Below are 22662 nucleotides of genomic sequence, written 5' to 3'. Positions count from 1 at the left end.
AGCTTCTGGCAAATGTAAGTGTGCATTGAACACACAAACGAATTACAGTTTCATAATGCCAAGGCAAATAAAATATGGGTCTAAATCCAAATGTCTGCACATAGTAGGAAATGTGTATATTTAATAATTCATTTGGTCTGTGTGTGTGTGTGTGTGTGTGTGTGTGTATATCTTATGACTGATTAAATACCAGATATCTACATAATTCAGTCTGGCTTTGGTAGTTTGTTAATTTGCCCAGTTTAGTTGTGATGATTTAGTAATTCTCTGTATTTAGCTGTGTATGTGTGTGTGTGTGTGTGTATGGCTATATACTTATATATATAAATTTGATTTATATATTATGTAAACATGTAAAATTATATAAAATATATTTATTAACTTCATTTATGTGTTTATATTTTATATATAAATTTTGCTATATATTAATATATAAAGCTATACCAATATATATTTGTGTATGTAAATTCTACAGATGTTAAAATTTTCAAATGTGAAAGGTAGGGTTTTTTCACTAGTGGCCTATTGTTTATTTAGACAATAAAGTTGTATAATTTATGGTTGGTCCACTTTAAATAGAACTTCAGTGTACATAAGTAAATGTCTAATTCCTGATTTGTTGTTTGACCTTAAGGAATCCATGTAATCCCTTAGTATCTCTATGTAAAGAACTTTAAAATAAGATAATGATCAGGAAATAGAAGGACCATCAAAAGGAATTCTGTGAGAATGAAGATAAATACACATAAGAGACTCACAACAAAATTGACAATTTTAACAATTAGAAGCGTTAATGTTTGTGGTACACTTACTATATGCCTGATACTTTGTTAAATGTTCTACATGGATTATTTCATTTTTTATAATGTTTATTTATTTTGAGAGAGAGAGAGAGAGAGAGAAAGCTGAGCAAGTATGAGTGGGGGAGGAGCAGAGAGAGAGGGAGAGAGAGAATCCCAATCAGTCTCTGTGCTATCAGTGTAGAGCCCAACATGGGGCTCGATCTCACAAACCACAAGATCAGGACCCGAGTTGAAATCAAGAATCTGACACTTAACTGACTAAACCACCCAGATGCCCCTCATTTAAGTTTTTTTTAGTCCTATGATATAGATGCCATTTTTGTAGCCATTTTGCAAATGAGCAAAGTTGAGCTGGAAACCAACTTTAAGCAGGATGGTTCCACAGCCCACATGCTTCACCACTTTGCTATACTTGCTGTATGAGCAAGGACATGGAAATAGGATCCATTAAAACAAGGCTGAATCCATAGCCCATGCTTATAAATACTACTACATTTCTCTGCAGTGTGACTGTACCGATGAAAGCTCTATGATAAAAAAAAATCTCTGTTTAAGATCCAGTCATCTGTTCCACAGATAAGGATAGACTGTTTATGTATGATCATGCCCGTGAAGTACCTTATTCTTGCCTACCCAATGCTACCTAGCTTATAGTGTTAATATATGTCTATCAATTGGGCCAAGTAAAAATATACTCATAAAGTGACAGAACTGAATGATTTAATTTGCCCACTAAAAAAAGTTATGTACAGTGTATTGCAAAGCATATATCCCAATATAAAGCCAATCTAAAAAGAGTGAACATATGTTGGAGTTGCTATCCATCCTTGGCTAAGTTTTCCATATACATGTGATCTGCCTTTGGTTTATCTTTGGCCAAATATTAATACTAGTCTGATTTTTCCCTACCTCTTCAGGACCATTTCCTTATGCTTTCTGTTACCTGTTAATGCTGGCTTCAGGATCACATTTGTTAATTTAAATTAATTTTATAGGAATCTAAACAAACTATGTGATGCGTTTACATGGCAAAGATAACTATTGTTGATTATCAATATTCCTTCCATTTGAATGGTTTACTGAGATTCAACTGTGTCTGGCTTCATGTGATAAGAGTAGACTGATAACATGCTCCTGGCAATGTGTTAGCATCTGATTTCTTTTAATAGAAGAATAGCATCTGATTTCTAGCATCTGATTGCTTTTAATAGAAGGCAATAAAAGTAACTGCTCTGTGACATGTGGTGCTATTAGGATATTTGTAATTTTCTTTGAAAGGAGAAGCTGGTATGATTAGGTTCCTTTTGTTCCATTAATAGTAATACTAAAGATGCTATCACTTCCCTCCTAGGTTTTACCTACCATTTGTTCTTTTAGTGCAAATCAAATTACATTCTTGTTAATTATTGGCATTTTTATTCTATTTCACATGCTTTTTTTTTCAATGATGATAATTTAAGTATTTTAATAATATATTATATTATCAAATGTTAGTATATCTGCATGATGGACCAGAATATGGTTCTAGGAATGCCTGGGTGGCTCAGTTGGTTTAGAGTCCTATTCTTGATTTTGGCTCAGGCCATGATCTCATGGTTCATGAGATCGAGCCTCGTATCGGGCTCTGCACTGACAGTGCATAGACTGCTTGGAGCTTTCTCTCTCCCTCTCTCTCTGCCCCTCCCCTTCTCTCTCTCATGATAAATAAATAAACATTTTAAAAGAAGAATAGGGTTCTAAAATTCTCATATTTTAGACATTCAATTTATTAATATTATTACTTGACATTGCACAGAGTTGGTACACAACTAAGGTAACCAACACAGTAAGATTTGGACACATGAACTTGGTGTAGTGTCCTAAGCAATTTAAACATTTGGCCATAGGTAGATCTATATGATGACAAAGGTAATTGTCAGCTATTTTAAACAGCCTTTTCTGTGATAGATATGAACTTGGTAGTATTTGCTTTCTGCAGTAGCAGTGCCTGAGAACATTTCCATACTATAGAGCTCTTAAATTGTTTAATATTGAAGAATTTGGGGGCCACCTGGGTGGCTCAGTCAGTTAAGCATCTGACTCTTGATTTCAGCTCAGGTCATGGTCTCTAGGTTGTGAGATCAAGCCCTGTGTCAGGCTCCCTGAACCTGGAACCTGCTTAAGATTCTCTCTCTCTCGCTCTCTCTCTTTTTGCTTCTCTCTCTCTCTCCATATGTATATGACTTTTAAAAGTTCTTTTAGAGCCTAAATGTCCATCAACTGATGAATGGATAAAGAAATTGTGGTTTATATACACAATGGAATACTACGTGGCAATGAGAAAAAATGAAATATGGCCTTTTGTAGCAACATGGATGGAACTGGAGAGTGTGATGCTAAGTGAAATAAGCCATACAGAGAAAGACAGATACCATATGGTTTCACTCTTATGTGGATCCTGAGAAACATAACAGAAACCCATGGGGGAGGGGAAGGAAAAAAAAAAAAAAAAAAAAAAGAGGTTAGAGTGGGAGAGAGCCAAAGCATTAGAGACTGTTAAAAACTGAGAACAAACTGAGGGTTGATGGGGGGTGGGAGGGAGGGCAGGGTGGGAGGGAGGGCAGGGTGGGTGATGGGTATTGAGGAGGGCACTTTTTGGGATGAGCACTGGGTGTTGTATGGAAACCAATTTGACAGTAAATTTCATATATTAAAAAATAAAAAAAAATAAAAATAAATAAAAAATAAAAAAAATAAAAAAAAAAATAAAAAAAAAATAAAAGTTATTTTAAAATTTATTACCTCATAAGATCAGGATATAACAATATATCATTATTATAAATATATATAACAATATATGTAGCAATATATCATTAGTGTATGTGTGTGTATATATGTGTATATATATGTGTGTATATATACAACACAGTCTTAATTTTGCTATTTTTCAGGGACATAACTGAATATATTTTAGCTAAGCTTTATGGAGAGAGGCAATTTTACAAAGCCTTTTCTTCATTATCCTAATATTATGGTATCTTTTTTACTTTGTGACAGTGATGAGTCTACATTTCTTCATACCTTCAGAGACATTGAGGCAATTATTATCAGTTCTCTTAGATTTAATAATGTTTTTCAAAATACCATGATCAGTTTTCTCGGTGGGCAGATTATATTTGTGCCTCAACATTTATATATTACATAATATTTTCTTGAGAATTATTACCAATAAATAAGTTTAATTAGATTAGACCTTGTTAGGATATAATCAATTAGTAGTCTTAAGAGTTTCCTCTGATTTTTATGTATAAGTGGCTATAAATGGGTAATCTTTTTTTTTAATAATTTAGTATTTATGTGATATATGTAGCAGATCTTAGTTATTTGCTTTAATAGATTGGAATGAAAGTGGGGTCCCTGGGTGGCTCAGTTGGTTGAGCATCCGACCTCGGCTCAGGTCATGATCTCGTGGTTTGGGGGTTCGAGCCCCGCATCGGGCTCTGTGCTGACAGCTCAGAGCCTGGAACCTGCTTCAGATTCTGTGTCTCCCTCTCTCTCTGCACCCCACCCCCACACTCATACTCTGTTTCTCTGTCCTTCAAAAATAAATATTTAAAAAATTAAAAAGATTGGAATGAAAGTATAAATCTTCTGGAGGTATATGTGGAAGGTAAAGGCAATTAAATGTTTTTTGTAGTAGTCTTTTTCTTGTATGTCAGTAACTTTAGCTCAGGCCTATTTGTGTCCTCTTGGACTAGAGGTAAGAAGCAAAAGAAAGAGTGAGAACAATACTCATATGATCATATCTACTAGGGCTTATTAAAGGTTTTTCAAAGATGATGTTAAACTTTTGTTGGCAGTGAAAAAATGGGCTCTTGGCCTTTGGGAAACATGCTTTCTCATGCCTTAAGTTTCCCCTGGGCTATACATTGCAGAAAATCCTGTATCCGCTATTGAATTCTTTCATAGTCATAAGAAATACAGCAGATTTGCACTGTTTTGGGTGTTATTTTAAATTGCTAACACTCTCTTTGTAGATTGTTTTAATTCCCTCATCTTGTTGTTTTTTTTTTTTGTTTTTTTTTTTTTTTTTTTCTTGCAGCAACAGCTGTATTGTTGGTAAGAGTCCAACAAACAGCCTAGGATTAATGTGGTTAGAGTTGCAATATATGGAGTTACATATACATATATGTAAAATTCACTCATTCATGAGCTGTTGCTAAATTCAATTTGTGCTGTGAGCATTTTGTTCGCTGGTTACTGAAGGTAGTTTGCATCTTTTAGCCACTAAGAAGTTGACAACCAGGAACATATAAATGACATGGAAATACCGTGTTTACATAAGAGATATAGAGGCAGAAAATAGTTGACTTATAAAGCATTCGTTTTATACTGCACATTGTTTTTTTACATATATTACATATATTATTTAATCCTCATGAAAGAAAACATATGAGATAATGTGACTATCTCCAATTCTGTAGATGAGACAGTTGAGTCATGGAGAGCTTAAGTGACTTGCCTAAAGGTCACCAGGATAGTAGATAGCAAAGTGAGTTTGAACCCAGTGGTCTTAATTATTATGCAAATTGCCAGGCTCCGGTTCATTTACATGATGCCAGTTATGTAGCCTGTAATATAGGTTCCTTTTATATATTTATGAAGTATATATGATAGAAACTGCAGTTCCATTCTATTGGCCTGATACATGCCCAGGCAGGTCTGCAGTTTATCCTAGAAGCCAGAATTGGTGTGGCAGCAGGGAAGAGAGTTAGTCTGGTTCAGTGATATATGCTGGATGTGGGAAAATTTCTCTATTATCTACATTTCTCTCTGAGTTGCTTCTGAATCTGAACAATATTATTCATTAAGCATTTCAGTATACTTATTTTAGAATTAAATCTTGAAGGTGACATTTGTAATTTAGAATTCCAAGGTGATTTCCAAAAATCTGATAGGGAGTGACTGTATATAGCAGTTGCAGGCATGAAAGCATGCTTCTTTGAATGAATCAATATGTCAACTTACCAACGTACATTTTTTATACTGTTTCAAATAGATTGTTTTTAAAAAGCCATTGAAAACATATAAACCATTTAAAAGGTTGTGAAAAAGTTAATTTTATAACAATTTTAGTCAAATTGACATCATATTATGTATAAAAACTTTAGTTTTTATGTGAAAAGTGCTTGGTCATTTTTAAGAATCATTCTATTTAATGCCCATCAGTACTGGCTCACTAGGATGCTTGGTGTTCATAGGCATTCCTTTCACATTTTCTTCACTTTAGAATTTTGAATTAAAGTCAGATGAGAGGTTTTACATAAAATAATTTTAATTTGAATCATCAAAAGATACATGGTGACATTAAGATGTGCGTTTGCAGCATATAAATAGTTGCACATTATGAATAATTAAGTTATCAGTACTTACCTAGAGTCAGGCTGTTTTGAGTATTTTTGAACAAATTTTAGGTTGAAAACTGCCACTAAGGAAATTCATTTGGGAAGTAAGCAACTTTCCATACAGAAAGTAAGAATTGTTAGGCATTGGAATTTGTGGAATGGCTGCTTATGGAACATCTGTAGCTTACTTTATCATATTAAAATTCATCATTGTGATCTTCGGAGAAGAAATGAAAATATTCCCTGCTTTATTATTTATATTATGTGTGTGTGTATATATATATAATAAAATGCTAAACATAATGAATGGATGTATTAATAATGCCTTAGCTCTTAAGGGTGTATACCCTGAAATTTATAGAATTAAAGCAACCTATTTCTGTTGTGATGTAGAGGTGGGCACTGGGGCACATGTAATATTACACAGCTCTTTGCTGTTCAAAATAAACAATATATTGATGCACTAATACCTTAGTAAAGGCACCAGCTATGAGTTAAATGAATCATCTAATAGGTTTAATATAACAATATGCTAACCGCTGTACAGAGTTTGCTGCTTGTGGACAATACATTTCCCAAGAGATATTCAGTGCTAATCTCTGTTACTAAGCAGTGATTGAAGAGTTTTTTGGGGACTAAATTTTAATGAAAGATGAAACATATTTTTATAAACCTTGTAGACAATATAAGTCTAAATTAATTGCAACTAAACTTTAAAAAATAGCCTCCTTCTGCCTGTTTCCTTCAGACATGCATATCTCCCTTCTCTCAGTGGACCTGTATACCTGCATAACGAACATACTGACAAATTTACCTTTCACAAATCTTGGATCAACTGATGCTTGGGTATTGGGGGCTGCATTTCCATGTATAGGTATTAATAAGTAACAATGGACTACATAGAGACTAATTTAGCATAGAAATGAGTTAACAGCATTATTCTAGCAATTCTTCCAAGCTGCCATTGAGGCTATCTTCCTTGTTTTATTTGCCCATGCAACAAATATGTATTGAATTTCTATAATATGCTATATACACTACTAGTTTTCATAGAATGCTTATTGCTCCATTAGGCCTGTGACCCACAGAATGAGCAACTTAATTCTCCGTGGTGGAAAGGGATTTCGTTGTTTTGCTATGATGGCATTCCTGTATTTCTACACTTTAGGGCCTGCTTGCTTTCTTAGAGTCAAGATAATGATTTCTTCTACTACCTTCAAGAATTTCTTAGGATCCAAATTATCTTTTGTTGCTGATTAGACACATATAAACTGTTGTGTGGTAACAGAACCACTCTATGCAGTGACAGGGACAGTATTTTCCAGTGACATTATGCATAGTTGTTGCCCTGTTTTTGTCTGAGTCTTCTCATCGCTTCCTTAAACTCAATATAATAATAAAAAAAAAGTTCCAGTGGACTTTCGTGTTGATCTGTATTTTTAAGTTTGGAAATGGGAGTGGAGAAGACAGCAATTAGAGTATCCAGTCAAAGGAAAATTAAGTTTGTAATAAAGATTGTTAGGGGTGGCATAATATGCTCGCCAGTTAACTAGGCATTTGCTTTATAGAATTAGTAATTGGATTTTTTTTTTGAGGGGACTGCTTACATTATCTCAGAAATGTAGTTTTTTATTGTCAAGAATTATATAGTAAGCAATCTTTAAAGAAACTATGAGTCCCTTCACAGTAATCAGTAAATTTATTTTTCAGTATATGAAACACACTTATATTCACAAATATATATAAAGCACCTATTCTATGCTAGATGCTAGTCTTGGTCTTGTGGGGATTTATCCGTAATTAAGGCAGATGTTATCTTGACTCTCTTAGAACTTACAGTCTAACACAAAACACAATAATAAACCTGTAATTAATATGAATTTCAGATAGTGTGAACTATTCTAAAGGAGAGAAAATACAGTAATATGGTAGGGAATTACTTAGGTGTAAGATTAAATGTTATGACTAAGGAAAGTAATTTTTAAAGCGTATGAATTGGGGAATTTAAAATCCATATCTGCAGAAGTGAAGAGGACTTACTGATGGGTTGAATACAGGGGATAAGAAAAACATAAGGAATCAGCAATCATCTTTAGGTTTGGGGCTTTGCCAAATAAAGTACTATCCAGTCTACTAGCCATCAAATCAGAAAAGGATAAGGGCAATAGTAATGACAGAAAAAGGTCAGAGGATCAAAACAAAGTGATAATCAAGATAAAACCATCTTTGTATGTACTATGCTAATATCTCTAAAAATAGGGGATACAGTGTAGCTTGGATTAGTTCAGTGTTGATGCATGAAAATTAAATGTATTGCTTTAGCATTAACCTTTGCTTCAACTCTCAGGGTTTGTGCCTCTTTTGATTTGACTGTAAAGATGATTTTACTTTTTCCCTCTGTGTTTAACAATTTGGTCAAATGAATATTGTACCTCTGAATGTTTTTTTTTTTTTATTTACTCTAGGCTGAGGTCATATTGTGTGCTAGGTGTGAATTAATTACAAAGTGAACAATTTGGCTATGGTGAAGAGAGAATTTTATTTTCATTCAACTAAATCTGTGATCTAAGAGATATCTTTACATTTTTGTATGCCTGAGGGGCACCGAAAGTATACTGCTAAAAACCCCCTCGAGTTCAGAAAGAAACGTAGGTCATTTCTTTTGAATCTTCTACTAAATGTCCTGAAGTAGCATATTCCACAATCCTCTTTCCAAATATAAATAATACCCTCTATCCAGGAAATTTTTAAAGGTTATACATTATCTTGTTCTTGGAGTTAAGAGTAAATTTGGCATTTATTAATAATTGGTGAAGTGCCAGAAATTGGTAAAGTGTCAAAATTATATGTGTGTGAAAAAATGTTCTTGTAAATTTTGAAGTATTCTTATTGTGGCTTTATTATTGTTTATGGTAGATACCAAAGGGCCTTCTCACTCATTTTTAGGTGCTCCATGCTTATGCAGGCATTTCTCTGATAACTTAATCTTATAGAATAAGTGGATTTAAGTAAAGAAACTGTGACTATTGATTATTTCTTCATCTTTTATAGCCCAGAAAACTTAGCACCAAATCTGAATCTTTGGTGGGTTGATTGAGCTCTCCAACTTTATCCATGACCATTGCTATATATTGTAATATTTTACTTCATTTCAGTTTAGCAGACAGAGGCATTTTAGCACCAGTATAGCAACTTCATTTGTGAAAACATTGGAGAGTCGTATTCAAGAACGTAAAATAACTTCTTTATATGATAATCTTTTTGAACAGCACTCTAGTACTTGTGGAAAAGTAACCTGCATCTAAGATAGCTGAGTTTATTTGCTGAACTCCAAAAAAAAATATTTTGGAGGCTTTCTGGAAGGTATATAAGAAAGTTTCAAAGCAACTATTTTAGGTAACTGGTCTCTGTTCTCTTTCCAATATTTGTGTATCACTTGATATATTCAATTAGTAATATACAAAAGGAATCCTATAATTCTAGTAGTTGTGGTGTTTTTGGCTTCTAGAAATGGTGTCATACTGGAGATTTTAAAACGTTCATAGTCATGTGTATACACGTGTACACATGTGTATATGTATGTGGAAGGGTAACCCAACATATTTTAATATCTTATAAGTTGTACACACAAATACATCCTTAAATTTATGTGTTTATTTATTATTTATTTTTTACTTTTTTAATGTTTATTTTTGAGAGGAAGAGTGGGGGGAGGGAGGGAGACGTGCGCGCGCGCGCACACACACGGAACAGGAACAGGGGAGGAACAGAGAGAGGGGGGAGACACAGAATGTGAAACAGGCTCCAGGCACTGAGTTGTCAGCACAGAGCCCAACACAGGGCTCAAACCCAGGAGCAGGGAGATCATAACCTGAGCCAAAGCTAAACCCTTAACCAACTGAGCCAACCAGGCGCCCCTAATTTATGTGTTTTTTAAATCTTATTTATTTATTATTTATTTTGAGAGACAGAGAGTCAGAGAACACAGAGGAGAGGGGCAGAATCCCAAGCTAAGAATTCCAAGTTGAGAGTGCAGAGCCCAGCATGGGGATTGATCTTAAAAACTGTGAGATCATGACCTGAACCAAAATTAAGAGTCAGATACTTAGCTGACTGAGCCACCCAGGCATCCCATATGTCTTTCTTTCAAGTTTATTTATTCATTTTGAGAGAGAGAGCACAAGCAGGAGAGGAGCAGAGAGAGAGAGAGAGAGAGAGAGAGAGAGAGAGAGAGAATCCCAAACATGCTCTGCACTGCCAACATGGAGCCCAATGCAGGGCTTGAACTCACAAACCGTGAGGTTATGACCTGAGTGGAAATCAAGAGTCTGATGCTTAACTGACTGAGCCACCAAGTGCCTCCAACCTCAAATTTATATAAATTGTCTATATTTCTGCCTAAAATATCGGTCACTCATGCATGCTCTAGACTAAAGTGGATTCTGATCTCAGTAATTCTTCCCTCTGGAACTTTAACAAAAAGCAAAGGACAGGCTCAACCTAGAGAATGGAGAAAGCTAAGCAGTAGAAAAAAAATTATTTGTACCAGGCTTGAAAGATCCCAATCTATTCCAAAGAAGCTCTTTCTTAGGAGCATGGTACAGAAGGGCCAGGATTTCCATTATTGTTCTTCACTGTGCAATGGTGCCCTGCTGAGAGTCTGACTAGGGGCTGTAGTTTGGTACTGGCTCTGTTCACTAAGCTGTGTACCCACAAGTGTACATCCAACCAGAAAGACTGCCCTTCTGTAATTTGCACATTACCATCCTAGTCTCTGGAGACAACCCAGGCATGTGCAATAGGCAGCTACACTGTATATGACTCTAGAGGTCTTCACTCCTCATGTCCCCCTTAGAAGTGTTTTTCTGCAGCACTTTCTGCTCTCTGCTGTTTCTTTTTTTCCACTGTCCACCTCTCATTTGTTAGCAGGAAGCTAATTCCACTAAGGGTATTTTGTTATTCTCTTTATTAGAATGAGGCAAATGTTACCCTCGAGAGTTATATCTACCATAATCATTATGTCAATATCAGTGGAATCTGGAATATGTCCCAGCATTTTATCTTTTTTCAGAACCCCCTTGCTTCAAAATGCAGAGTCTTTATTTGTAATTTATATACCTTCTGACCTCAGGGTGAATGATTATAGTTTTGTACATTAAAAAGAAAATCTAATTTAAATAAACTCACAAATGGAAGCTGAGAAAGAAATGATGATAATAATAATAATAATAATAATAATAATAATAATAATTGTTCACTTACGTAGCATTTACTCTGTGGTGAGCATTGTTATAGTTGTTTTATGTGCATTAACTCTTTATATATTTTCAATAACACTTTGAGGTTACTATTATTAGTCATATTTTATATATGGGGAAAATAAGGCGCAGATAAGTTACATAACTTGCCCAAGTTAACATAGATAATAAATTGCGGAATCATGATTCAAACCAAGGCATTCTGTTTCATGGCCTTTTTTACTATGCTGTAATTTATGAGTTTGCTGATTGCTTTGATAATGTTTCCCTTTAACATTTCATCAAACTCTGCAATAAATCACCACTTATTTTTTCTTGCTATTCACTGGGGATAAAGTAGCATCATCTCAGTAGCTATAAGAGGTTTTCTGTTTAATCACTGTAGTGCTTTTAGAAGTTAGTACATTATAAAAAGCTTTATTTGTATAATGAATGACTGGAAGAACCAGATTATTTTGTATATGTGAATACATATATAACCAACAGTTTGTTTTCTCTGTCTCTAAGCTAGTGGGGTGGTATAAACGTCAGTGTACCTAAAGTGCAGTTACCATGCCTTAACTTGTAAGTGTTTCTTGAGAAAGAAGACTTATTCCAGAATACTAGAATACAGCAAGGAAGTAATGAAAACCCTGGTCTGTAATATCTTTTCAGAGTTGCCTTCACTGTCTTTTCCTCTGGAATATATATTTGCATCTCCAGGTGTCTAACCACATTAAGATCCAAACCTTAACTAAATTTTCTTAATTCCTGAGGTTTGCAATAGTAATTGAAAGTTCATAGATAAATTTCACTAGTATAGGGGCGTATTCTTGATGTGCATACTGCTAGACCACTATTTATCTTTAAATGTTAATAAGATGATTATAGGGGAGATGGATCCATTTGGACCTCATAAACAAGAAAGTCTATGGATGATGGTATTTCGACTGGTTAGTTGGCATTAAACCTCAATAGAACTGTGAAAAGGTGATTGGATAAAGAACAGTGATAACTAAGATAAAAAAAAAAACATATAGTAGACAAGGATCTATACTTTCTTTTTAACACAAGCCATGTTATCTGTCATATTCCTTTTGATACTTTGCTACTTGCTTCTGATTTAAAGTATCCTGGGAAGGAGATTTAGACCAGAACCTTTCTGACAAAATTCAGATAATGGATGAAATTTTATAACAGTAAGCATGTTATATGTCAGACTACCATGTTTCTTTTTCTTTTAGGGTATGGGCATGGTCCAGAACAATCTTCCCTTCCTCTTTCTGCCACTTCTCCAACTAATAGTTTTCTGTTCCTTTTATTTAAGTGTTTATTAGTGTTTTTGTGTTATTAGGCAATCTGGTTTTGCTTTGCATTTTCTGTATTCATTGTAATACATGTGTGATGGTCATCTGGCTACAGCTTAGGGAATGGGATTGAGTTAGTGATATGACTACTGCATATACACAGAATTAATGAGGGAGACTTATTTGGAAGGTAGTACAAGGACAGAGCACTGGGATTTTTGCTAAATGGAGAATCAGGTCTAGAAACTTACTCCTAGTTGAGAAGCTGTTGGGAAGAAGATCTGGAGCACAATGTTGGTTGATACAATTCAGTTAATGAACAATGTTCATGTCATGACTGGTTCCATGGTTGAATGCAAGGTGCTGTGCAGTTATTTCTGTGTTAGCTGCAACTCTGTTATGTTCTTTCTCTCTTAAGACGCATTGGAATGCAAGCAAGTTAGATTGACTTTATGATAGAGAAAACAGATGGAATCTGTTTTTTTTTAAGTGAATGATTTACATATTTACATGATTTACATATAAAGCATTTACAAAAATGAAAAAATTTTGCATTTTATTTGACATTGATGATATCACACCAATGTGTGACAAGACTCAAGACACTTGAGAGGGTATTCAGTGCTAATACAGAGGGTGAAGCACCTCCTACTATATAGGTTTACTGGTAAAGGAAGGCATTAGGCCTTCTCTGGAAAGAGTATTGTATCTCAGGCCACCGTGTTCTTGGCAGTTAGATATACTAAGATAAATAAGTTGTTTTATGTTCCTTGAGGAACTCATTATTTTTCAAAAGAGGGATAGATACATAAAGTATCTGCTATACATAAAGTAATTACTATACCACAATGGGGTAACTGCTGTAAAGAGCCATGAAAGAATAATATTATTATTATTGAAGAGTAATTAAAAATGAGTCCAGATATTTTCATAGAAAAAAACATATAACTTGAGTTATATGCAGATTTTTTCCAAAAATAGAAGGGTATTCAGGGCAGATGAAGCTTCATGAACAAGGGTAGATATGACAAAACGACACATGTTTGGGACAAAAGCATAAAATATTTTCTTGCTTAATGTGGTATGAAGGACAGGAGGGAGATATCATGTGGGAGTCAACTAGTATAGGACCTTTTTAGTGTGACCTGTGGTTAAACTTTAATGGATTTTTTTAATTAGGGGTTTGGAACAATATGATCAGATTGCATTTTTGAATGATCATTTTCTGTAGGAAGATGAAAGATTGATGGGAAAACATTTAGGAGGCTTTTTAATAATAGTCTAGAGATTTTAATACCTTGAACCAGGGTAATGGCAGTGGCAATATAAAGGACTGAGCTAAATATTTAGAAAGTGAAATTAATAATTATTAATGACCTTTAACTTGGGGAGGTGAGAGACAGAGAAGGGTGGAAAGAGAAGTTGAATATAATTCTCATGGGTTGGATGATGGTGCTACTTAGTAATATGGGGAAGAATGGGAAAATCAAAAGTTAGATTTCAGACCTACTAAGTTTGAGATATAAGATAGGTTAGTGGCTGTGTCCTATAGGTAGCTGTATGTGGAAAATTGTAGCTCAGAAGAATATCTGGGTTTGAAAGAGACTGTGGGACTTCATCTGCATGCATATGGGATTTAATACCATGAAAATGGATAAAATTACATAAAGGATTGCAGAGACAAAAAAAAAAAAAGAAGAAGAAGAAGAAGAAGAAGAAAGAAGAAGAAAGAAGAAGAAAGAAGAAGAAGAAGAAGAAGAAGAAGAAGAAGAAGAAGAAGAAGAAGAAGAAGAAGAAGATGATGATGGGGGCCAGGATTAATCTCTGGGCAACACCAACATTTCAAGGGCCAATAGAGGAGAAGAGTCTATGAATGAAGTGCCAACAAAAGAAGTAGCAAAATGAAGAAAATGTGCCATCATAAAAGCCAAGAGGAGAAAATATTTCATGAAGAAATGACTGATTTGATCATATAGAATACGCTAAGAAGTTAAGTTGGATGAAGACAGCAAAAAATCTTTTAGATTTGTTTGGGAGCATGGAGAATATTTGTGATCTGAACATAAGTATTTTCTAAGAGTTGGTATGGATGGAAGCCAGATTGGAATTCTGTGGAGTTTAGGGCTATTGGAGGTATCTGGGGTGCCAGTCACTGAGATAATACAGACAGGATATAAGGTTTGGTAGGATAAAGAATGAACTATGGATCCTGTAGAGTATAAGACTCAGCTGGAGATGTTCAGTAACTAGAAAAGCATATGGTCTGAGACCCACAAAAGCAATCTGGTCTGGGGATAAGGGTTTAGGAGGTTATTCTATAGTTGAACTGCTCTCACTGGATATTTTCAGCCACATTTTGAAATAAAATTGGGACTGATTCATTATGGAAAATTGGCAATTTTTGTTAATGTATAATTCATTATAGCTATAAACACATGCCTCACAGTTTGCAAGGGAGACAATTGACGAATGAAATATGCTGGCTTAGCTTTCTGTAAAGATCATTTGAATATGTTCTTATATTGGTTAAAACAGTTTATAACCAAAGAGTATGTTTTCTGAGTTTAGGATTTTAGTTAGTGAAAAAAAATTGTAAAAGTTGGGCATCCTTATAAAATCCAAACTTAAAGCAGATAGTCCTATATAAGTAACTCACCTCGGAAAAGGAGAAAAGCTGTTTAAAACCACAAATTATTAATTTAATTGTTTCTATTGTACTTATTCTCTAGATTTCTAAGATTTCATCTTAAGTTACATGCTCATGACTTCATTCACAGTGGAGTATGATGGTCAGAAATGTAGAAATGACCATTTTTGACTTAAATTATTTTTGTCATATAGTTTTTAATGCTAGTAAAGAAAATATGAAATATGATTGACCTTATTAATTTTAATTTTATACAATTTAATAAAAGTTATGTTAGCAATTTTACAGAATGAAACCTTTATCCATTTATGTTTCTGAAAAATGACTTTGTAAAATGTCAAAATTGCTATTGTGTGATTTGTGAAAAATCATTAATGATTTGTGCTTGATACATTTAAACTCCATTGAAGGTCAAAGATTCTATTAGGGCATTTTTGTCAGTAAAATATTGACATAAATTGACTAGATGGCTGAATTCTCACTGACAATACTGTCACATTTTTAAAGAAATTGTCTAATTGATAAGGCCATATTTTTCTTACTGTCTTTCTTAGTAACAACCACGTGTTCATTAAATATTTCCTTAGAGTGTGTGTTAGGTAACAAAATTTAGTGGTCATAGTCACAATTCTTATTTAATAGATCTTTAATAGATCTTTAGTTTAAATTGCTATGATTATTATCATTCTCAATGACTATGTATATATGCTTTGCATTTGGATAAGACATAATTGTGTGGATATTTCAAGATCATTGGTAGTTATGTTGACCTTAATGTATTTTTGATATTCAGTACTGAACTTAGATATCCACAATTTGATTTACAAAGTCATACTCCAAACTGTAAAGTCACAAAACAAAGCCAATAAAGAAAAGCTGGAACAATGTCTTATTTTCTTATCTAAAACTTGCCTATCATCTAGACATGCAGTATATATTTTGAACAAATTTTTTACCTGCCACCTAAACAAGAGTTTCTGTTGTTATGTGGCAACACTTTCTTTTTTTCACCTTTGTCGTCTTTAAGGAGATGTTTATAATAACTATTGTTCTAAAGGCCTAATATTGACATGTAATGGATAAATAGTATAGGGGAGGAAAAATAATTTTTCCTCTACCCTTCTAGGTTTTTGCCCGAGACCCCTTTAATAAAAGATTAATAGGAGGGGTGCCTGGGTGGGTCAATCATTTAAGCATCCAACTTCCACTCAGGTCATGATCTTGTGGTCTGTGAGTTTGAGGCCTGCATTGGGTTCTGGGCTGACAGCTCAGAGCCTGGAGCCTACTTCAGACTCTGTGTCTCCCTCTCTCTTTGTACCTCCCCCACTTGTACTCTGTCTCTCCTTCAAAAATAAACATTAAAAATTTTTTGAAAAAAAAAGATTAATAGGAGAAAAGTAAACAGTTTTATTAACATGTATACCTCACCTTACCTGGGGAGATATCCCCCTTGGCCCAGGCCACCACCTTAAATACCATCTTCAGCTAAAGACAAAAGAAAGATTTTGGGGTGTGATGTTGGTAAACTGTACTATATCAACAGGACAGAAACAGGAGAATATTCCATGTGTAGTCAAGAAGAATGGGTATCCTGCTATTTTACGATGAAAAATTCTGAATATATCTATTAAGTCCATCTAGTCCAATGTGTCATTCAGAGCTGTTGTTTCCCTATTGATTTTCTGCTTAGATGATCTGTCTATTGTTGTAAGTGGATTATTAAAGTCACCTACAATTACAGTATTATTATCAGTAAGTTTGCTTATGTTTGTGATTAACTGACTTATATATTTGGGGTTTCACATTGGGGGCATAAATACTTACAATTAGGTCTTCTTGATGGATAGACCCCTTAATTATGATATACTGCCTTTCTTCATCTCTTGTTACAGTCGTCGTTTTAAAATCTAGTTTGTCTGATGTAAGTGTGGCTGTTTACCCTTGAACAATATGACTACTCCACTCCTGTTGATATAGTACAGTTTACCCTTGAACAACACAGGTTTGAACTGTGTGGGTTCACTTAGTGCAAATTGCTTATACTACAGTACTGTAAATGTATTTTCTTTTCCTTATGATTTATTTAATAACATTTTCTCTTCTCTAACTCACTTTATTGTAAAAGTGCAGTATATAATACTTATACAAAATATGTGTTGACTATTTTTATGAGTTCATAAATTTATTGTATCCCTAACAAAAATATCAATAAAATCATTTTCTACAGCCAGACATCTTAATTATAAAGTTAATTTGGAAGAAGGAAGAAAAAACATCCAGAAAAATCCTGATAAAGTAAGAGCAAAGGAGAAGAGGTTACCCTATAAGATATTAAGGCATATTATAATCCTTTAAATTTAAAGCAGTATAATATCAACCTATGAGTAGAAAGAATACAAAGTCAAGAAATATACCCAAGTGTATATGATAATTTGATATATGAAAAAAATTACATATCAAATCATAGAAAAATGACTTTTTAATGCTAAGATAACTAGATAGTATCTTGGAAAATAAAATAAAATTGAATCCATCTCATATTACCCACCCAGATAATTTCCAAATTGATTATACATTTAAATATAAAGAGGAATCATATAAGATTATCATATAAGATAAGATACATATATATATGTGTGTGTGTGTATATGTATATATATATATATTGGAGACAGATGATTCTTTTTTTTTATTTTTTAAAATTACATCCAAATTAGTTAGCATATAGTGCAACAATGATTTCAGGAGTAGATTCCTTAGTACCCCTTACCCATTTAGCCCATCCCCCCTCCCACAACCCCTCCAGTAATCCTCAGTTTATTCTCCATATTATGAGTCTCTTCTGTTTTGTCCCCTCCCTGTTTTTATACTATTTTTATTTCCCTTCCCTTATGTTCATCTGTTTTGTCTCTTAAAGTCCTCATATGAATGAAGTCATATGATTTTTGTCTTTTCTCTGACTAATTTCACTTAGCATAATACCCTCCAGTTCCATTCACGTAGTTGCAAATGGCAAGATTTCATTCTTTTTGATTGCCGAGTAATACTCCATTGTGTGTGTGTGTGTGTGTGTGTGTGTGTGTGTGTGTATGTGTATATATATACGTATGTATATATATATGTATATACCACATCTTCTTTATCCATTCATCTACCGATGGACATTTGGGCTCTTTCCATAATTTGGCTATTGTTGATAGTGCTGCTATAAACATAGGGGTGCATGTGTCCCTTCGAAACAGCATACCTGGAGACAGATAATTCTTTATTGGGAGTTGTCATTCTGATTCCATAATAGCAGGGAACATGCATTTTCTCAGTCCTTTGCACATATTAATGTTTTTTGTTTGTTTTTAAATTTTATTTTTTAAATTTACATCAAAATTAATTAGCATATGGTGCAACAATGATTTTAGGAGTAGATTCCTAATGCCCCTTAACCATTTAGCCCATCCCACCTCCCACAAACCCTCCAGTAACCCTCTGTTCTCCATATTTAAGAGTCTCTTATGTTTTGTCCCCCTCCATGTTTTTATATTGTTTTTGCTTCCCTTGCTTTATGTTCATCTGTGTCTTAAAGTCCTCATATGAGTGAAGTCATATGATATTTGTCTTTCTCTGACTAATTTTGCTTAGCATAATACCTCTAGTTCCATCCACATAGCTGCAAATGGTAAGATTTTATTCTTTTTGATTGCCAAGTAATACTCCATTGTGTATATATATCACATCTTCTTTATCTATTCATCCATTGGTGGACATTTGAGTTCTTTCCATACTTTGGCTATTGTTTGTGTTGACTATTTTATCAGTAAGGCTTCTTTCTGGCCAACAGTAGTCTATTAGTTATGGTTTTGGGAAGTCAGTTGTTGTACATAGATTTTGGTTGTGCAAGGGGGAAAGGTGGGCACCCGTAATCCCTGCACTATTCACGGGTCAACTGCATGTGGAGAAATATTTTAAAGTTAGGCATTGTTGGAGAGGAGGAATTTCCTTTGCCTGCCAAGGTCTTCTAGCTGCACTAAGAATCAACTTGACATGATGCAGATAAATAAAAGAAAATCAAATCTAATTTCATACATATAGGGAATCTAATCAGAAGCAGAATTCCAAAGATAGTCAGGCAACAAGAGGCTTATTTGATATCCTGAGCTAAAGAGCGGTAGGTTTCTGGGATGAAAATGGGAGGAAGACCATTAACAAAAGGGTGAGAGGAGATATTTGAAAAACAACGTTGCCCTGCTATGCAGATAAGTTTCTTAGGTAAAGAGGAATCTTTGTTAATAGCTCTCTTCCTCATACAGTCAGGCAGTTTAGGGGGATGATAAAGAGTTTTTTCGGAATCTACTGGGTTTTGATTGCTTGTAACTCAAAATAATCTTCATGCAAAAGTGGTCCATCTTTGGGCCACCTGCCCTTGGCCCCTACAACATCCTCAGAGATGCTATGGTTGTCATACCTAGAACATATGTAAGTATTGCGAAATTATCCCCTCAGAATTCTTTGGCCTCAGTGTATGAGAAAAGTCTGGGTTATATTTTTCATAATGTATTCCCCTATACCTGTTATCCCATGGTATAAATGACCTTTTAATTTAGGTATTTGAATCACATTTAGCAAATTAATGTATATCCTCCAGTATCCTCCTGTACCTTGTTTTTATTTCCCCCACAAAATTTTCACTGAAATATTTTGTCCTATTAAAGTTTGCATGAAGTATAGCAATCATGAGACCCTTTTGGTTACTAATGATTATAGATGTGTCTCAGAGTCTCAAAGTTCTGAACACAGCTATTCTTCATTTCCTGAGAGTTTGTGAGTTTCATGGGTCTTCAGAAGACCTTGATACATCATTACCCTTCCTTGTAAGCAATGCTGTATTCATATCCCCACCTTGATATCATCTCCATTTTCTTAACAGTCTTCAATGTCATATATGCTTTGATAGATTTACTCATTTCATCTGATGATTGTGATCATTTTGATTGTATTAAATGTCATGCTTTAATATTCCTGCTTTGAAAAGATATTTCAATAGATAGCATAAACATTAAAGGTAAGATGGTGAATTTATTGCTAATATGTCTAAGGTAGGCAACCAACTATCATTTGTGTAATTCATCCTCTTATTATAAATGTCATTGTCCACTAAGTCAGACATAGTTTTTATCAGATTAAATTGTGGGATGCTCTATACATAGTTAAATGACAGCACTTACAGGGGAAGCACATGTTTTTTCCTTAAAGGACATCCATAGCTTCTAGTTATTGTGATTTCTGTTGTGTATTTTGCCAATCCATAAAGATAGTTATACTCTGAAGAAGTTTCTATGCTGTACCTCAGTAAAGATAGTAATTAATACATATTAGCCTTTAACTTCTGTGGCATTTCTGTTTAGAATGTGTGAATTGACTATTTATCACAAAAGGAGAGGAAAAAACCTAAAATCTATTTTGCTCCTATTATCTGCCATAATGTACTGAGTAGATTTTTGATATGGGGAATAAAGGGCAATTGTATTAGGGAGAAATGACCCATTTTAATGATTCCTTCCATAAGGAAAGAAATGCTAATCACTAATAATGAGTTCATGGAGGACACATTAATCATCCTCAGTTTGAAAAACTGGATTCCTTTAATATTAATAATAATTGTTATTGTTGAGTGAAGCCAAACTTATCATCGGCTTTGATGATAAAAATGAAATGTTGATTATCATGCATTTCTCTGATAAACTAGCGCTTTATGTTGGAATAAAAATTGGTGAATTTCACTTGCTTTATTTTTACTTGTATGCTTATTAGCAAGAGGTCATGGTAAAAAGTTAAAGGCCCACTAACAAATAGGGCTGGGTTGGTTGCAGAAGTAGAATTAAGAAAGAGTATCTGGAGCCACACTCCTTAGGTTTAAAACTCACTTCTACCACTTTATAATTGGTATGACTTTGTGTAAGATACCTAATATCTCAATCTCTTCATCTGTAAAATTGAGATAAGTATAGTATCTACCCCTTAGGTTTATTGTGACACTCAAGTTAATACATGTAAAGTGTTTGAAATTGTGCCTACCACATGCTATATATGCCAGTTCTTGTGATCATTTTTGTCAGTATCAATAATGTCTGCTTATTATAGCAGCAGATATTTTTTAGTTCAGGGATTTTGTCAATTCTTTGTCATTTGTTTGCAGAGAACAGGGTCAATATCTTTGACACTTTTACTACCTGTTCAACTTCCCTGTAGAATCTGTGATCTGGCTAACACTTAACATAGCAGTCTTATTTTGTAGAAAAAGAAACTGTGGGCCAGAAATGTATCTAATTAAGGTTATAAAGTTAGGAATTACGAGTCTGGTTTTGAATATAGATCTTCTGATGGCTTGTTTTAGCACTATTCATACTTTATGGCTTAAATTTGGCTATGTGTTTTTTCTTCATTTTTGAATATTGAATTCCTTAATTCTAAGCACCATGTAGTAAATGTATAAAATGTTAGTATAAGTATCAGTTGGTTTGGTTTTCTCAGGAAAAAAGTGAACCCTGTATTATAATTTATAGAATTCTCTTTCTGTCGATGTCTGTTATAAAACTACATATGCCTAATGTAATAAAAGTTACCCTTGAGAATGGAGAAGACTAAGGTTAATGGCAAATAAAAAAAGAAAAAAAAGACTCAGGATTTGAAAAAGACTCAGGAATTGGCTTTAACTATTGTGAGTAGAAGACATAGGCTAAAGATAAATCAATGACAGGAATATAATATTTCCAAGTTGTATACTTTCAAAATAAAAGTAGAATGTAATATTTCCAAATTCTCACTTTTAAAGTAAATTTCTGATATGGAAGAGAAGATGCCTCCATCTTTAGTAAACAGATATTGCTGAAAGTTTCAAGATTCATTCAATCTTGCATCTTTTAGCTGAATATTATTGATCCTTCTCTTTTAACTCTTAATTTAGAGGTTCAGGTTTTCATAAATATTAGTTTGTGTAAAACATTTAAATGTATGCCTATTTTGTGAATTTTAGAAAATTATAGTATTTGTTTTACATGAAAACTGCCAATAGCACTATGGATTATCACAATAAAAATTAACATTTCCTCACATGTTTCTATTTCTATCTGTCATTGTTATCTAATAGTTCAATAATCCCCATCATTTTCAAAATCAGTGTTCAGTATATTTGAACTGTGCTGTTGCTTCAGCAGTGCCAGTCTGATTGTGTTCACTTGTGCATATGAGTTATGTCGGGGACAAATAATTTTCTTTGCCCTTCGATGTCCT

At 33.9% G+C, this 22662-nt stretch overlaps 1 protein-coding gene across 1 annotated transcript in view; it reads left to right on the top strand.

The window, feature by feature from the left end:
- DIAPH2 (diaphanous related formin 2) overlaps nt 1-22662 on the top strand; it is a 1007297-nt gene that overhangs the window by 300893 nt on the left and 683742 nt on the right. The gene's annotated exons all lie outside the window — the stretch shown is intronic.

Source organism: Panthera onca, chromosome X, assembly GCF_046562875.1.
Source record: "Panthera onca isolate mPanOnc1 chromosome X, mPanOnc1 haplotype 2, whole genome shotgun sequence".
In the NCBI taxonomy this organism is placed as follows: domain Eukaryota; kingdom Metazoa; phylum Chordata; class Mammalia; order Carnivora; family Felidae; genus Panthera; species Panthera onca.
This window is presented reverse-complemented; position numbering and strand designations above follow the sequence as displayed.